Genomic DNA, 14,748 nt, shown 5'->3' with positions numbered 1-14,748 from the left:
GTTAGTTAGGACCTTTATGAGGTTCAGCCCCCCTCCCCCGACGATGTCCCGGTCACTGATCACCTTGATCCAGAAGCGGGACAAGGATCTCTGCAATGTGGGCCTTACAGATCGATTTCCTTGTTAAGTGTAGATGCCAAGGTGCTGGTGAAGGCCTTAGCCACGAGGATTGAGGATTGAATGCCGCAGATCATCTATGAAGACCAGACGGGGTTTGTGAAGGGGAGACAGTTGAACGGGAATGTGGGGAGGCTTTTGAAAGTTATCATGATGCCGGCGAGGGAGGGGGAGGCGGAGATAGTGGTGGCGATGAACACTGAGAAAGCCTTCGATAGGGTAGAGTGGGAGTAACTGTGGGAGGTGCTGAAGAGGTTCGGGTTTGGGAGGCGTTTGTCAGGTGGGTTAGGCTGTTGTATGAGGTCCGGATGGCGAATGTGGCCACAAATAGGAGGAGGTCCGAGTACTTTCGGTTGCACCGTGGGACGAGACAGGGGTGCCCCCTCTCCCCCCTACTCTTCGCACTGGCGATTGAACCCCTGGCTATGGCACTGAGAGAGTCGAGGAACTGGAGGGGGTGGTGCAGGGTGGGGAGGAGCATATGGTGTCGCTTTATGTGGACGACCTGCTGCTGTATGTGGCGGACCTGGTGGGAGGAATGCCGGAGGTAATGAGGATCCTTTGGGAATTCGGGGAATTTCCGGGGGTCAAGCTCAATATGGAGAAGAGCGAGCTGTTCATAGTTCAGCTATGGGACCAGGAGAGGGGGATGGGCGAGCTCCCACTAAAAAGAGAGGAGAGGAGCTTCAGATATTTGGAGGTCCAGGTGGCCAGGAGCTGGCGGGCCCTGCTTAGGCTTAACTTTACAAGGCTGGTGGAGCAAATGGAGGAGGAGTTCAAGAGGTGGGACGCGTTGTCGCTGTCCTTGGCGGGTAGGGTGAAATCAATTAAAATGACGGTGCTCCCAAGGTTTTTGTTCCTGTTCCAGTGCCTCCCAGTGTTCCTCCTGAAGGCTTTTTTCTGGCGGGTTAACAGGAATATAATGGGGATTGTGTGGGCGCTAGGGACTCCGAGGGTGAGAAGGGTGTTCCTGGAGCGGAGTAGATATAGTGGGGGGGGGGGGGGGCGCTGCCCAACCTCCGTGGGTATTACTGGGCCGCCAATGCGACGATGGTGCGCAAGTGGGTAATGGAGGGGGAGGGCTGCATGCAAGAGGCTGGAGACGGCGTCCTGTGTGGGTACGAGTCTGGGGGCGCTGGCAACAGCGCCGCTGCCGCTCCCTCCAAGGAGGTATACCCCGAGCCCGGTGGTGGTGGCTGCCCTCAAAATCTGGGGGCAGTGGAGGTGGCATTAGGGGGAAGTCGGGGCCTCGGCGTTGACCCCATTTCGGGGTGACCACCGGTTCGCCTCCGGAAGAACAGATGGAGGGTTTTCGGGATGGCACAGAGCAGGGATAGGAAAGTTGGGAGACGTGTTCGTGGATGGGAAGTTCCCGAGCCTGGGTGAGCTGGAGGAGAAGTACGGGTTCTCCCCGGGGAACACCTTCAGGTACTTACAGTTAAGGGTGTTTGCCAGAAGGCAAGTGGTGGAATTCCCGCGGCTACTGCCACACACGGTACAGGGCTGGGTGCTCTCGATGGGGGGGGGGGGGTGGTGGGGAGGGGGGGGGGGGGAGATCTCGGAAACTTACCAGGCGATGCAGGAGGAGGAGAAGGCCTCGGTGATGGAGGTGAAAGTAAGTGGGAGGAGGAGGATGGGAGAGGAGATTGAGGAAGGGACGTGGGCAGCTGCCTTAAGGAGGGTGAACTCTTCCTCTTCGTGCGCGAGGCTCAGCCTTATGCAGTTTAAGGTGCTGCATAGGGCACACATGACCGGGACAAGGATGAGCCGGTTTTTTGGAGGTGAGGACAGGTGTGTTAGGTGCTCAGGGAGCCCAGCAAATCACACCCATATGTTCTGGGGTGCCCAGCGCTGGAGGAATTTTGGAGGGGTGTAGCGAGGACAGTGTCGAGGGTGCTAGGATCCAGGGTCAAACCGGGCTGGGGGCTCACAATATTTGGGGTGGCAGAGGAGCTGGGAGTGCAGGAGGCGAAAGAGGCCGGCATTCTGTCATTTGCGTCCCTGGTAGCCCGGCGAAGGATCCTCCTTCAGTGGAAAGATGCGAGGTCCCCAAGCGTGGAATCCTGGATCAGTGATATGGCGGGGTTCATTAAATTGGAGAGGGTGAAATTCGCCTTGAGAGGGCCGGTATAAGGATCCTTTAGGCGGTGGGAACCGTTCTTAGACTTTCTCGCAGAACGATAGACATTGGTCAATGGCAGCAGCAGCTCGGGGGGCGGGGGGGGGGGGGTTACTTGTTTTTTGTTTATGTTGTTTACACTGGAGGGTCTGAGGGGGTATATATACCTGTTGTGTTAAGTCGGGGTGTTAATGTTGATTTATTATTTATGTACAGGGGGGAGAGGTTTGGGTGGGTTGCTTTGTTAGATTGTGTTTTGTACTGAACCCTGTTGGGTTCCTTTTTCCTTCTCATTTTGTTGTTGTCATTGTGTGAAAACCTTTAATAAAAATTGCTTTTTTTTTAAAAGGAGGAGGGAGTCACCAGGCACATGGTCCGGGGATGGAGGTCTATGTGTGCAGTCATAGCCCAGTTACAAGTTGTTTTAGAAAGTGCAATTTTACGCAAACGACGATCCCAAAGACAATCGTTTGACAATGTCTCCTGAGAAAATGAAACACTGAGAGGGTGAGAGAGATTTTTCTGAAGGGGTGTGGGAGAAATTTCCTGCCTCTTTCATCCCCACCAACACCGCCTCCTCCCTCACCGGCCACTCTCTCTCTCCGCATCGCTCTCTCTAGTTCTCTCTCTCTCTCACTCTGTCTCTAACTCTATCTCTGTATCTATCTCTCTCTCTCTAAAGCTATTTATCCCTATATTTTCCGCATCTTTCTCCCTGAATAAGTGAAATGGTTGAAGAGAGAGAGAGAAAGGGGAGAGTGATGAAAACATGAATACACAGCATAGAGGGGGAGGTGTATCAACGACTGACAGTGGGAGGGGGAAACAGAGAAAGAGAGAGAGAGAGAGCCCGTGCTTCAGTATGCGTGTGAGGGAGAATGGTTGCTTGAGTGTGCGAATAAGTGTCTGTGTGTCTGCGAGTGAGTGTGATGAAGTGTGTATGTATATTTGAATGTGGGAGAGTGCGTGTTTATGTTTATAGACAGCTGAGGAGGGGGCCACATTTCGCTGTCAGCATGTTGTTGTTTTGGGATCCTTCTGTGCACCAGATGACCATGTGCGTGGATTCCTACAAGACAGCAAGCTGCAGAAACAGCGAGTGAGAGAGAGAAACGGCTGGAGATGGCACATTAGACACAGAGGGACAGACAGAGCCTGTTAGTGCTGGTGGAGCTTCAATGAGAGGATGGGTCTCCATTTTAATTCAGTTTTGTGAGGATCCTGAGACAGGGGTAGGGGCCTTTACTATCACAGCCTCCCTCTCTCTGTCTATCTCTGCAACCACTTGTCATTTTCTTTAATGTTCCACACAGCTGAATGAGGCCTGTTCCACAGGCTTCGCCCATGGAACATTGTCTGTTTATTCGCCAAAAGATTGATTTTAAAGGAGCGAGAGTGACAGAGATCTGAATGCGATCATTTTAAAACTAATTGAATGTACTGACTTGTAAAGCAAGTGGGAGAAGTTACAGGAGGCTGAGTAAAGTTGTTTCACACGAGGCAGCATTCTGGATTAATGCTTGGAGGCTTTTTAGAACATTACAGCGCAGTCCAGGACCTTCGGCCTTCGATGTTGCGCCGACCTGTGAAACCAATCTGAAGCCCATCTACACTATTGCATTATCATCCATATGTTTATCCAATGAACTTTTAAATGCACTTAATGTTGGCAAGTCCACTACTGTTGCAGGCAGGGCATACCACGCCCTTGCTACTCTCTGAGGAAAGAACTTACTTCTGACATCTGTCCTATATCTATCTCCCCTCAATTTAAAGCTATGTCCTCTCGTGCTGGCCATCACCATCCGAGGAAAAAGGCTCTAACTGTCCACTATCTAATCCTCTGATCATCTTGTATGCCTCTATTAAGTCACCTCTTAACCTTCTTCTCTCTAACGAAAACAGCCTCACGTCGCTCAACATTTCCTCATAAGATCTTCCCTCCATACCAGGCAAGATCCTGGTAAATCTCCTCTGCATCCTTTCCAATGCTTCCACATCCTTCCTATAATGCGGCGACCAGAACGGCACGCAATACGCCAAATGCGGCCAGATGATACGCTGCGATGAATTTAGGACTTGGTGACATAATCAGGAATCATTTTAAATTGAGTTTCTTTGACGTGCTGACTTTGCATTTAACCCCGTGTCTCTCTCTGTCTCTCTCTCTCTTTTTACCTCTCTCTCTAGCTCTCTCTGCCAGGCTGTCTCCCGTTTTGTCTCTACCTGTCTCTGACCGCCTGATATTCTGTCTGTTGCTCTCTCTTTACCTCTTTCCTATCTCTTTCTCCCTCTGTCCTGCCTTACTGTCTCCAGTTATGTCTCTACCTCTGACTGCCTGACTCTCTTTCTTTAACTCTATGTCTCTCTCCCTCTGCCTCTGCCTTTGTCTGCCTTTGGACAGACAGCGAGAGAGAGAGAGAAATGGGGAGAGAGAGTCAATTAACACTTTCTGGGACAACGTAGTATCATAAGTGCAGCGGGTAGGGAAGAAAGGTTTAATTATCCCTTTGTGGAACAACTGAGGAGAGGGCTGTAGTTAGCTGTTGCTGCTTTGAGATATTGTGTGACAGGTGGCCGTGTGTGTGGATTTCTATAAGTAGCAAGCTTCAGAATGAGCTAGACAAAGAGAAATAGTCCTGGAGGTGACAGATTAGACACAGAGGAACAGTTACAGCCTGTTAATACTAGTGGGGCTTCACTCAGACCGAGCTCTCTAATTCAGTTCACCTCCCTCTCTCTCTCTCTCTCTCTCTCTCTGTAAACGCTTGCAATTTTTTTTTAAGTGCTCAACACAGCTGACTGCTTACTGAGGCCTGCTCCACAGGCTTTCCCACAAACAGTTGTCTGGTTATTACCCCGATCAACGTTTAATTTGATGAGTTAGAGAGTGAGATTGGGAGGGACCAGATTTGAATTAAAACTTCAACACAATATATGGATTAACTTGAAAAGCAAGTGGAAGAAGTCGCCAGAGGTTCAACTTCAAGTTGTTTAACAAGCGGCCTGCATTCTGGATGAATGCTCTCAAGTGTATATGTTGCTATAAATTGAGGCTTCAGTGAAATGTACAGCAAACATTTTGAATTGACTCTCAGTGAAGTACTCACTTTGCATTTTTCTCTGTGTCTCCCTGTGTCTCTCTCTGTCCCCTCCTCAGCCTGTGTCTTGTTCTCTCTCGCGCTCTCTCTCTCTCGAACTGCCTGACTCGAGCTGTCTATCTCTCAGTTTACCTCACTTTATCTCCCTCTGTCGTTGGCATTCTGCCTCTGTCAGTCTTTCTCTCGCTCTGTCTCTTTCTCCCTCGCAACTATGTCTCCCTGTGTATCTCTCTGTCTCTCTCTCTCTCTCCCTGTCTTTTTCGCTCGCACCATCAACAGTGACGCACTCTTGATTTGATAGTTGTCAATTCCTAAACCTGTACGCAATGTTGGTATGGGAGAGAAGAAAGAGATGGTGGGGAGGAGAGGGTGGGAGAGAGAGAGTTGACAGAGAGAGAGAGAGAGAGAGGATCGTCAGTCAACCCTATCTTGGACACTCGCTCTCACTCTGCTCTGTTCCACAGGCTACACTCAGGGAAATTTATTTCTCCATATTGAACAAACGTTTAATTTTAATCGTTTGAGAAGGAGGTTGCAGACATGTGAATGAGCACATTTGAAAATAAATCAATTGACTTGTCAAGTGGAAGACTGGTGCCAGAGACTGAACGCAATGTTGTTTAACACGAGGCTGCATTCTGTATTATTGCAACTGGTTTTGACACTGCGATGAATTGAGGCTTGAGTGACAGCGAGTGCCTGGCTTTGCATTTGTTTCTTTGTCTCTCTCTGTCTTTCTCTTTTTATCCCTCTCTCTCCCTTTATCTCTGCCTCCCTATCTCTCGTTCTCTCTCGATATTTCTCTCTCTGAGGACCTGTCTCACCGTCTGTCTCTCGTTTTTCCTCTCTCTCCCTCTGTACCTTCCCCTCTTTCTCTCTTTCTGATTCTCTCTCTCTGACTGCCTCTCTCTCCCTCTGCTGTCTTTCTCTTTTTCCTCTCTCTTCCTCTTGTCTGTCTGCTGTCACTCTGTTTATCTCTCACTTCCTTTCTCTCTCCATAGTCAGTAAAGCAGGCTTGCAACTTTTGCATTAGCAGTTCCTGAGTGGTGGGCGGGAGGGGGGGGGGTGGAGATATTTAATTAACCTTTTCTGGGACAACTGACAAAGGGGAAAAATGTAGCAGTCGGCATGTGGTCGATTTGGGATCTTGCTGTGTTCCAGATGACCATGTGTGTGGATTCCTACCAGACAGCTATTCACAGTAACAGAGAGAGACACAGAGAGCAAGAGAGAGAGAGAGAGAGACTGCTGGAGGTGGAAGATTAGACACATTGGGACACACACAGCGTGTTAGTGTTGGTGGGGCCTCAGTGAGGGGAGCGTCTCCAATTTAATTCATTTTTCTGAGGTTCCTGAGGCGGGCGGTGAGAGCACGAGAAAATATTGCGGGGGATAAGAGAGATATAGAAAGACAGAGAGAGAGGGTGGAGGGAGATAAGTATATTTAAAAAGAGAGGGAGAGGTAACGGGAGGGACAAGGGAAACAGAGGGGAAGATAGCCAAACTGAACTGATGTGAGGTGGAGTAAGGGTGTCTAAAGCCATGTGATCTCGGGGTGCGGATCTAGTGTGCAGTCGCTGCCCAGTTACATCTTTTCAGAAAGTGTGATTTTAACAAAAGCTCTAAGCCTGAGACAGTCCATTTGATCACGTCTCCCGAGGGAATGAACAGCTTCTTCCCAGTTGGACCTCTCCCGCTCCCACTCCCTCGTGAGAAAGATGCCGTGTTGGTGGGTTTCCTCTCAGGATTTAATGAATTGATGAATCGGACGAAAGGGAAATTTCAGCACATTCTTCAACTGCTGCCTGAACTGAGTCTGTGTTACGGCGTAAATTGCAGTGTTTGTACAGCAGCTCAGGAGCTGCAGCATGTTGCTCAATTCCAGAACATAATAATCTAACCATGCAGACTGATACCCAAGAAACCACAACCGTGTACATATAGAATACACCATTAAAGTTGACCATAGCAGGATGAAATTGGCCGAGATAATAAACAGTAAAATAATGGATTTCCTTCGACTGTCCATCTCTGGGTCTCTGGGACTGTCCCCACTACTGTGAGCTCGGAGTCTCCTGCGGACCCTGCTGCTCAGGACAATGTGTCTGACGGTGAGAACATTGAGCAGCAGAATCAGGATAAATGGAACACACGGGGTTAGAATGTTGTGCAGGAACTCGATTGTTCCCCAGACCAGAGAATACTTAACATCCGCCGTGACATAACAAAACCAGGGGAAATTTCCCAGCTGATACCAACCGGTGAACATAAAATACCACAAAATGTTCTTCAAACTGCTCAGCACAGTCACTGTTCCCAGAACCATAGCCGCCGTTTTCTCGCTGCAATATTTACTTTTCAGCTTCGGGCAACAAATGGCCATAAATCGATCAAATGTGAAAGTGACGGTGAACCAGACAGAACAGTCAGTGGCTGCATAAAGCAGCACTGCGTGGATATTACACACGTGGATGAAGTGCAGGAAAGAAAATTGATCAGGGAAAACAATCGGAATGTGCCTCAATATCAGGTCAAGTATAACGACCAGTAGGTCTCCCACTGCCATGGCCACCAGGTAACAAGTTACACATTTGGAGAGTCCACAGTTTTGTCTCTTCAGGATCACAATTGTGATGAGGTTCACTGTGGGAAGGGAAATTTTAAAAACATACATTATGTTGGGGAGGACATTACTGGATCGATTGAGGTGGGGTTGACAAAGACAAACAAATGAACACAAATGCATACACTCGCAGACATGCAGAGAGATAATTACATTTTCACAGACACAGAGTTTCACTGACAGGCACACATATATATGAATGCACACACTCACATGCACAGAGGCACACTCTCGCACGCACACACGCATAAACAACCCCTACACACACGAATACAGAGACAGATACACACACTGACCATCCCACAATTACACTCAACGAAGCACAACCACACTCTCACATCCACGTACTCAGATACAGCCACATATACAAACACACAGACCTTCCCAGACAGACCCAGTCACCCACTCACGGACGCATTCTCACACGCAGAGAAAGACACACAAAATAAATCGCACACACATATGCACACACAGCAACACACAACCACACACACACACGAACTCACACACATTCACTCGCATACACCGCACCCAAACACCCCCCACACACAGACACACACTCAAAACTCGCATACAAATCCACCCACACATCCTGACACATACACACCTCCACACATACAAAAACGCACACTCACAGCCTCACATAAACAGCCAAACACGCACCCGGACGGACACAAAAACACACCCACAAATCCACACAAAATAATAATATTGATAATTGTCACAAGTAGGCTTCCATCAAAACTGAAACAATGTTACTGCGAAAATCCCCGAGTCACCACATTCCGGTTGGGGAGACTTCGGAATGTCCAATTTGCCTAACAGCACGCCCATCAGAACCTGTGAGAGAAAAGTGGAGCACCTGGAGTAAACCGACACAGACACCGGGAGATCGTGACCCAAGCGCGAATCGAACATGGGACACTGGCGCTGTGAAACAACAGTGCTAACTACTGTGCTACCGTGTCGCATCCTTCCTCTCACACACATAAAGACCCTCCCACACAGACCAATAAACCTCCACACACATACACTCGCACACACAGAAACACGCATGCACATATCCAAACGCGCACATACACAAATCCGCACATACAAACTCACAAACCTCCCCCCACGCACATATAAACACACACAGCGACCCACTGACACACACCCTCACACAAACACTTACACATACACAAAGACACAGACACCATACTCAAAATCTCATGCACACAGGCCCACGCGAACACACACACAAAGTGACACACAAGCACAATGACATCTCCCTCACACAAAGAAAATGATGAATACGCACACTTACACATGCCCATTCCACCCACAGACTCTCACATACACACCCCATACACAGAAAGACGCACATACAGGCCCTCACTTAAACATCCACACACCCACACAATGACGCACACACAAATCCTGACGCTTACACACAGACAATCCAACACACCGCTTTAACACACACAGACACACACATATACCCACACACATACACACAGGCGCACGCACACACTCAGACACAACACACTGACATCCCCACAGAGACCCACAAAACCCCACGCACATGGACTCACACACACGGCAAAACATACTCACTCAAATGCCCTCTGCTGCTTTTGCTCATCTATTTGCTTTGTTTGTTTTGGTTGGCCCCTTGTTCCGCACTGTGAGCTATCACTATTTTGTCAATGTACCATTTGTCAATGTTCCCATGTTGATTATTCTTATGTCTACTATGTATGTACTGTGTACGTTCCTCGACCGCAGAAAAATACTTCTCACTTTACTTCGGTACATGTGACAATAAATCAAATCAAATCAAACATTTACCCCACCTATGCACACAGACAGATGCACGTACGCTCACACACAAAGACTCCAACACAACGACACACACACACAAACTCACGCGCTGGCACCCATGCACCCTCCAACCAAACAAAGACGCACACCAGCCCCCACGCACACACTCCCGCTCACTCACACCCACAAATGCACCTCCACACGCACACACAAAACTCACACACAAACTTACATGCACAAGCAAACACGCACACACTAACTCACAGGCACAAATCGACACACGAAAACCACACATGCAAAACCACACACCCACATAAAGATGCACACACACACATGCACACATAGACCCAACACACACACAACCACACACTCACATCCAAATCCACGCACACAGGCGTACACACACCTTCACACACACACACTCAGACATCCCATCCCAACACACACACACAGAACGCCCAAAACCGACCTACAAACTCGCACATACATACACTCACACGCACAGCAACACCCATAACCACAAATGTCACATGCACACAATCACTGTAACAAACCACACAGGCACCCTCACTCACATGCACACAACCACACGCAAACATACCCACACACAAACTCCCACAGGCAAATCCACACATAGAAACGCGCACACACACCCTCACACATACATGGACACACAGACAAAGACGCACTCACACACACACAATTCCATACAGTCACATCCACTGACACAAATCTGCACATACACACGCACACACGAACACATCAACACCACCACACCCTCACAAACACACCCACGCCCACGTACAAACTCGCACCCACACAGACATCCACACATAAAGACAAATACAAACTCACACACACGCACACATACACCCTCCCCCACACACAAAGACGCACATAGTCCCAAACAGACACACACAGCCCCACACTCACACTCACGCACTCACAGAAACACACCCACGCACAGGCACCAACCCGAACCCACGCACACACACCACACACAACGACACACGCACACAATCACACGTATATACATGCACCCTCCCACACATAAAGATGCACATACACCCTCACACACACTCAGACACACCTACATACACACACCCTCCCCTCCACACAGACACTTACAGCCACCCACACTCAGCCACACACACACACACAAACGCATAACCACACACACACCCAACCACGCATCCACATACAGACACGCACATAGACACACACGCACGCTCCCACCAACAGGTGAACACCGAAAACCAAACACCCACCCTCACACAGACAAACAGACACACTCATACACACTAACACACACACACGTCAAACAAACGTTATCACTCTCCCAAGCACACATCCACGCACATATACCCACATGCACTCTCACACACTCACACAGACCTACATACACACAAATATTCAACAACACGCCTACATACACAAGCACACAGACACAGACACAGGAACACGCACCACAAACACGCATACTTGCAGCCCACACACCGATGCTCTCTCACACACACAAACGCACACACCCACACATACACACTCTCACACTCACTATGACTCTCTCACACCCACACGTAGATGCGCGCACACTCAATAACACACATACTCCCACATATCTACCGAATCACCCCACATCCACACACGGACTCCAATACACATTCTCTCACACACTGACCTACTCGCTCGCATACGCACCGACATTCATACTGACACACACCCTCACAGACACACTCACAAATAGCCACACACACTCACACATCGGCACCCACACGGACACTTACAAAACCACATAGATTCACTTGATCAATACACCCACACTGCAACGCACAACTAGAGAGACCATCACCGAAACACCCACAGGCAAACGTACTAACCCACACTCGCACCCAAAGCCACACGTATCACCAACATACACAACCAGTCGTACACACACAGACACACCCACACACAGGCACACTCGCATCAACACACACACATATTCACATACACTCCTACACACTCAGACACACATGCATACAACCACCCTCACATAAGCACACGGACATCCACACACATAAACACACCCAAACACCCACAGAGACAGACACACGTACATCCACACACAAACACAGAGACAAATACACACAGACATATACACACAAAAACACACACACACTGACACCCACACAGACACACACCCATACACACACCCACATACACAAACACGCAGGCATACACACGCATAAACACACCCAAACACCCACAGAGACAGACACACAGACAAATACACACAAAAACACACACACACACTTACACCCTCACAGACACACACCCATACACACACCCACATACACAAACACGCAGGCATACACACGCATAAACAGACACACAAAGACCCAGATAGATTCACACAAACATATCCAAGCACAATCAGCCACACGCACACACACAAAACCACACACATACAAGGAACTATGCACATGCGCCTCACCAGATACAAGTACCCATGTACGCAAACACACACGCACACAATTACACACACGCACTCAGATCCAGACCAAACACATCCACACACTCACACACACGCACACGCACCCACACTACACACTCACACGGACATACCCATACGCACCCCCCATAGACACACACTCAGAGACCCGCACACGCATCCACACTCACACCTAGACATACTCTAATCCAGGCACACGCACTCACACTCTCCCCGTCATACGTTCAGTGGCAGCCGTGTGTGTCATGTTCAATATGAAATGGTGGAACTCGCCTACGTTCCTTTCGCCATCACCTTCCAAACTCACAACCACTACCAAATCGACGGACAAGAGCAGCATATCCCTGGGAATATAGTCACCTGGAATTTCCCCTCCAGGTCACCATCCTGACTTGGAAATATAACGCTGATTGACACTGTCGCTGGGTCAAAACATGTAACTTCCTCGCTAACAGCACAATAGCTGCACCTACACCTCAGGGACAACCAGGCCATGACGTCAGCTCACCACCAGGACAACTGGGGGCGTGGGGGGGGGGGCAGGAAATGTTGGCCGAGCCGACGGCACCCACACCGTAAATGAATAAACCAATACTGAGGTGCAGCCAGACCGGGAAAGAATGTAGATCAGTTTGGCTCTAAGGAGAGTCTCCATCGTGTTGTGTGGCACCACCATCGCACTAAACAGGAGTGATTTCAAACAGATCGAGCATCTCAAAACTGGGTTTTAATGAGACGCTGTGGGCCATCAGCAGCAGCAGAACTGTAACAACCACAAACTGTAACCTCATTGCCGCTAACATTCCCCACTCTCCCAATAACATCAATCCAGGGAATGCACCGTGGTCCAATGAGGAGTGCAGAAGAACATGCCGGGAGCAGTGCCAGGCTGAGCTGAAAATGAGGGATCAACCTGGTGAAGCTACAACACAGGAGCTACACACTGAACAGGAGAAGCAGAGATATGAAACCCCTCAGATCAGATCTAAACTCAGCAGCCCTGCCACATCCAGCAGTGAATGGTGGTGGACAATTAAACAATCCTTTGCAGCAGGACGTTCCACAAGTATCCTCATCTTTAATAATCGGGGCTCTCAGCACATCAGTGCAAAAGACATGGATGTATTCGCAACTACCTTCAGCCAGAAGTGTCGAGTGGACGGTCCATCTCAATCACCTCCGGAGGTTCCGTGTATCACATAGCAGCTAATTTGAATCACTCCACATGACATCAAGAAACGGCTGACGACACTAGATACTGCACAGGCTCTGGGCCTTGACTATTCGAGCAATAGTACTGACGGCCTGTGCACCAGACCTTGGCCCCTAGCCAAGCTGTTCCATTAGAGATACAACACTGGCATCTACCCGGCAATGGGGAAAATTGCCCAGCTATGTCCTGGATACAAAGAGCAAGACAAATAAAACCTGGGTCAACCCCCCCCCCCCCCCCCTGCCCCTCTTCATTCTCTTGTCGATCATTAGCGATGTGACGGAAGGGGTCAACAACAGGGCAATCAAGCGGCACTTACTGAGCAATAACCAGCTCACAGACGCTTAGTTTGTGTTGTGCCAGGATCACGCAACCTCTGATATTATTACCGCCTTCGTTCAAACATGGACAACACACTGAAGTAACAGGTGAGGTGATATCAGGACAACATTTGATCGAGAGTGGAATCAATGTGCCTGAACAAAACTGGAGTCAATGGGAATGAGGGTGAAATCTCCGCGCTGATTGGACACATATCGATCACAAAGGAAGATGGCTCTGATTCTTGGAGGTTAATATTCTCAGCTCTAGGCCATAACTCCTTGTTTTCCGCAGGAGGTGTCCTCGGCGCAGCCATTTACAGCTGCTTCATCAATGACCTTCCATCCATCACCTTCCTGGCTGCTTGTCGCCAGGCACGTTGCTTGGGATTGCCGACTTCCCAAGTATCGTCTCCAATCAGGATCCATAAGAATAAAAGAAGGAATTTTCACTGATTATTAAACCATGTTCAGCACAGTCCATCACTCAGATACTGAAGAGGTCCGTGTCTGTATGCAACACGACATGGAGAATATCGGGGCTGTTGAGTGGCGATTTACATTCAGGTCTCACAAGTGTCAGCCAATGACATCCTCGATATGAAAAGGAGGGGACCATTCAGTCCCTTGAGGCTGTTAGGGTGAATCATTGGGATGTTGTTTGTCCAGTTGAGCTTCTTCCACAGTAATGTTAGCAGGACATTCTGCCCCTCGGGCCTGTTAATGTTCACCCACCCTCACAGGGATGGTGATTGCTTTTCGTTTTGAAAGTTACTGTGAATTGATCACCCTCTGTTGTGACGAGAGAGGTTGATGGATGAGTGGCAGTCCCTTCCCCAGCTGGTACAGATAAACATCTTGTCCCAGGTAGACTGCTCGTTTCCCTTCAGCCGGCTCTCAATTCTGTCATCTAGGTATTCTTTATTGTCCTGTGCTTTTTCCAGAACCTTCCTGGCTGCTT

Source organism: Scyliorhinus torazame, chromosome 23 (assembly GCF_047496885.1).
Source record: "Scyliorhinus torazame isolate Kashiwa2021f chromosome 23, sScyTor2.1, whole genome shotgun sequence".
NCBI lineage: Eukaryota > Metazoa > Chordata > Chondrichthyes > Carcharhiniformes > Scyliorhinidae > Scyliorhinus > Scyliorhinus torazame.
The sequence above is the reverse complement of the archived record's forward strand: the minus strand, read 5'-3'. Positions refer to the sequence as shown.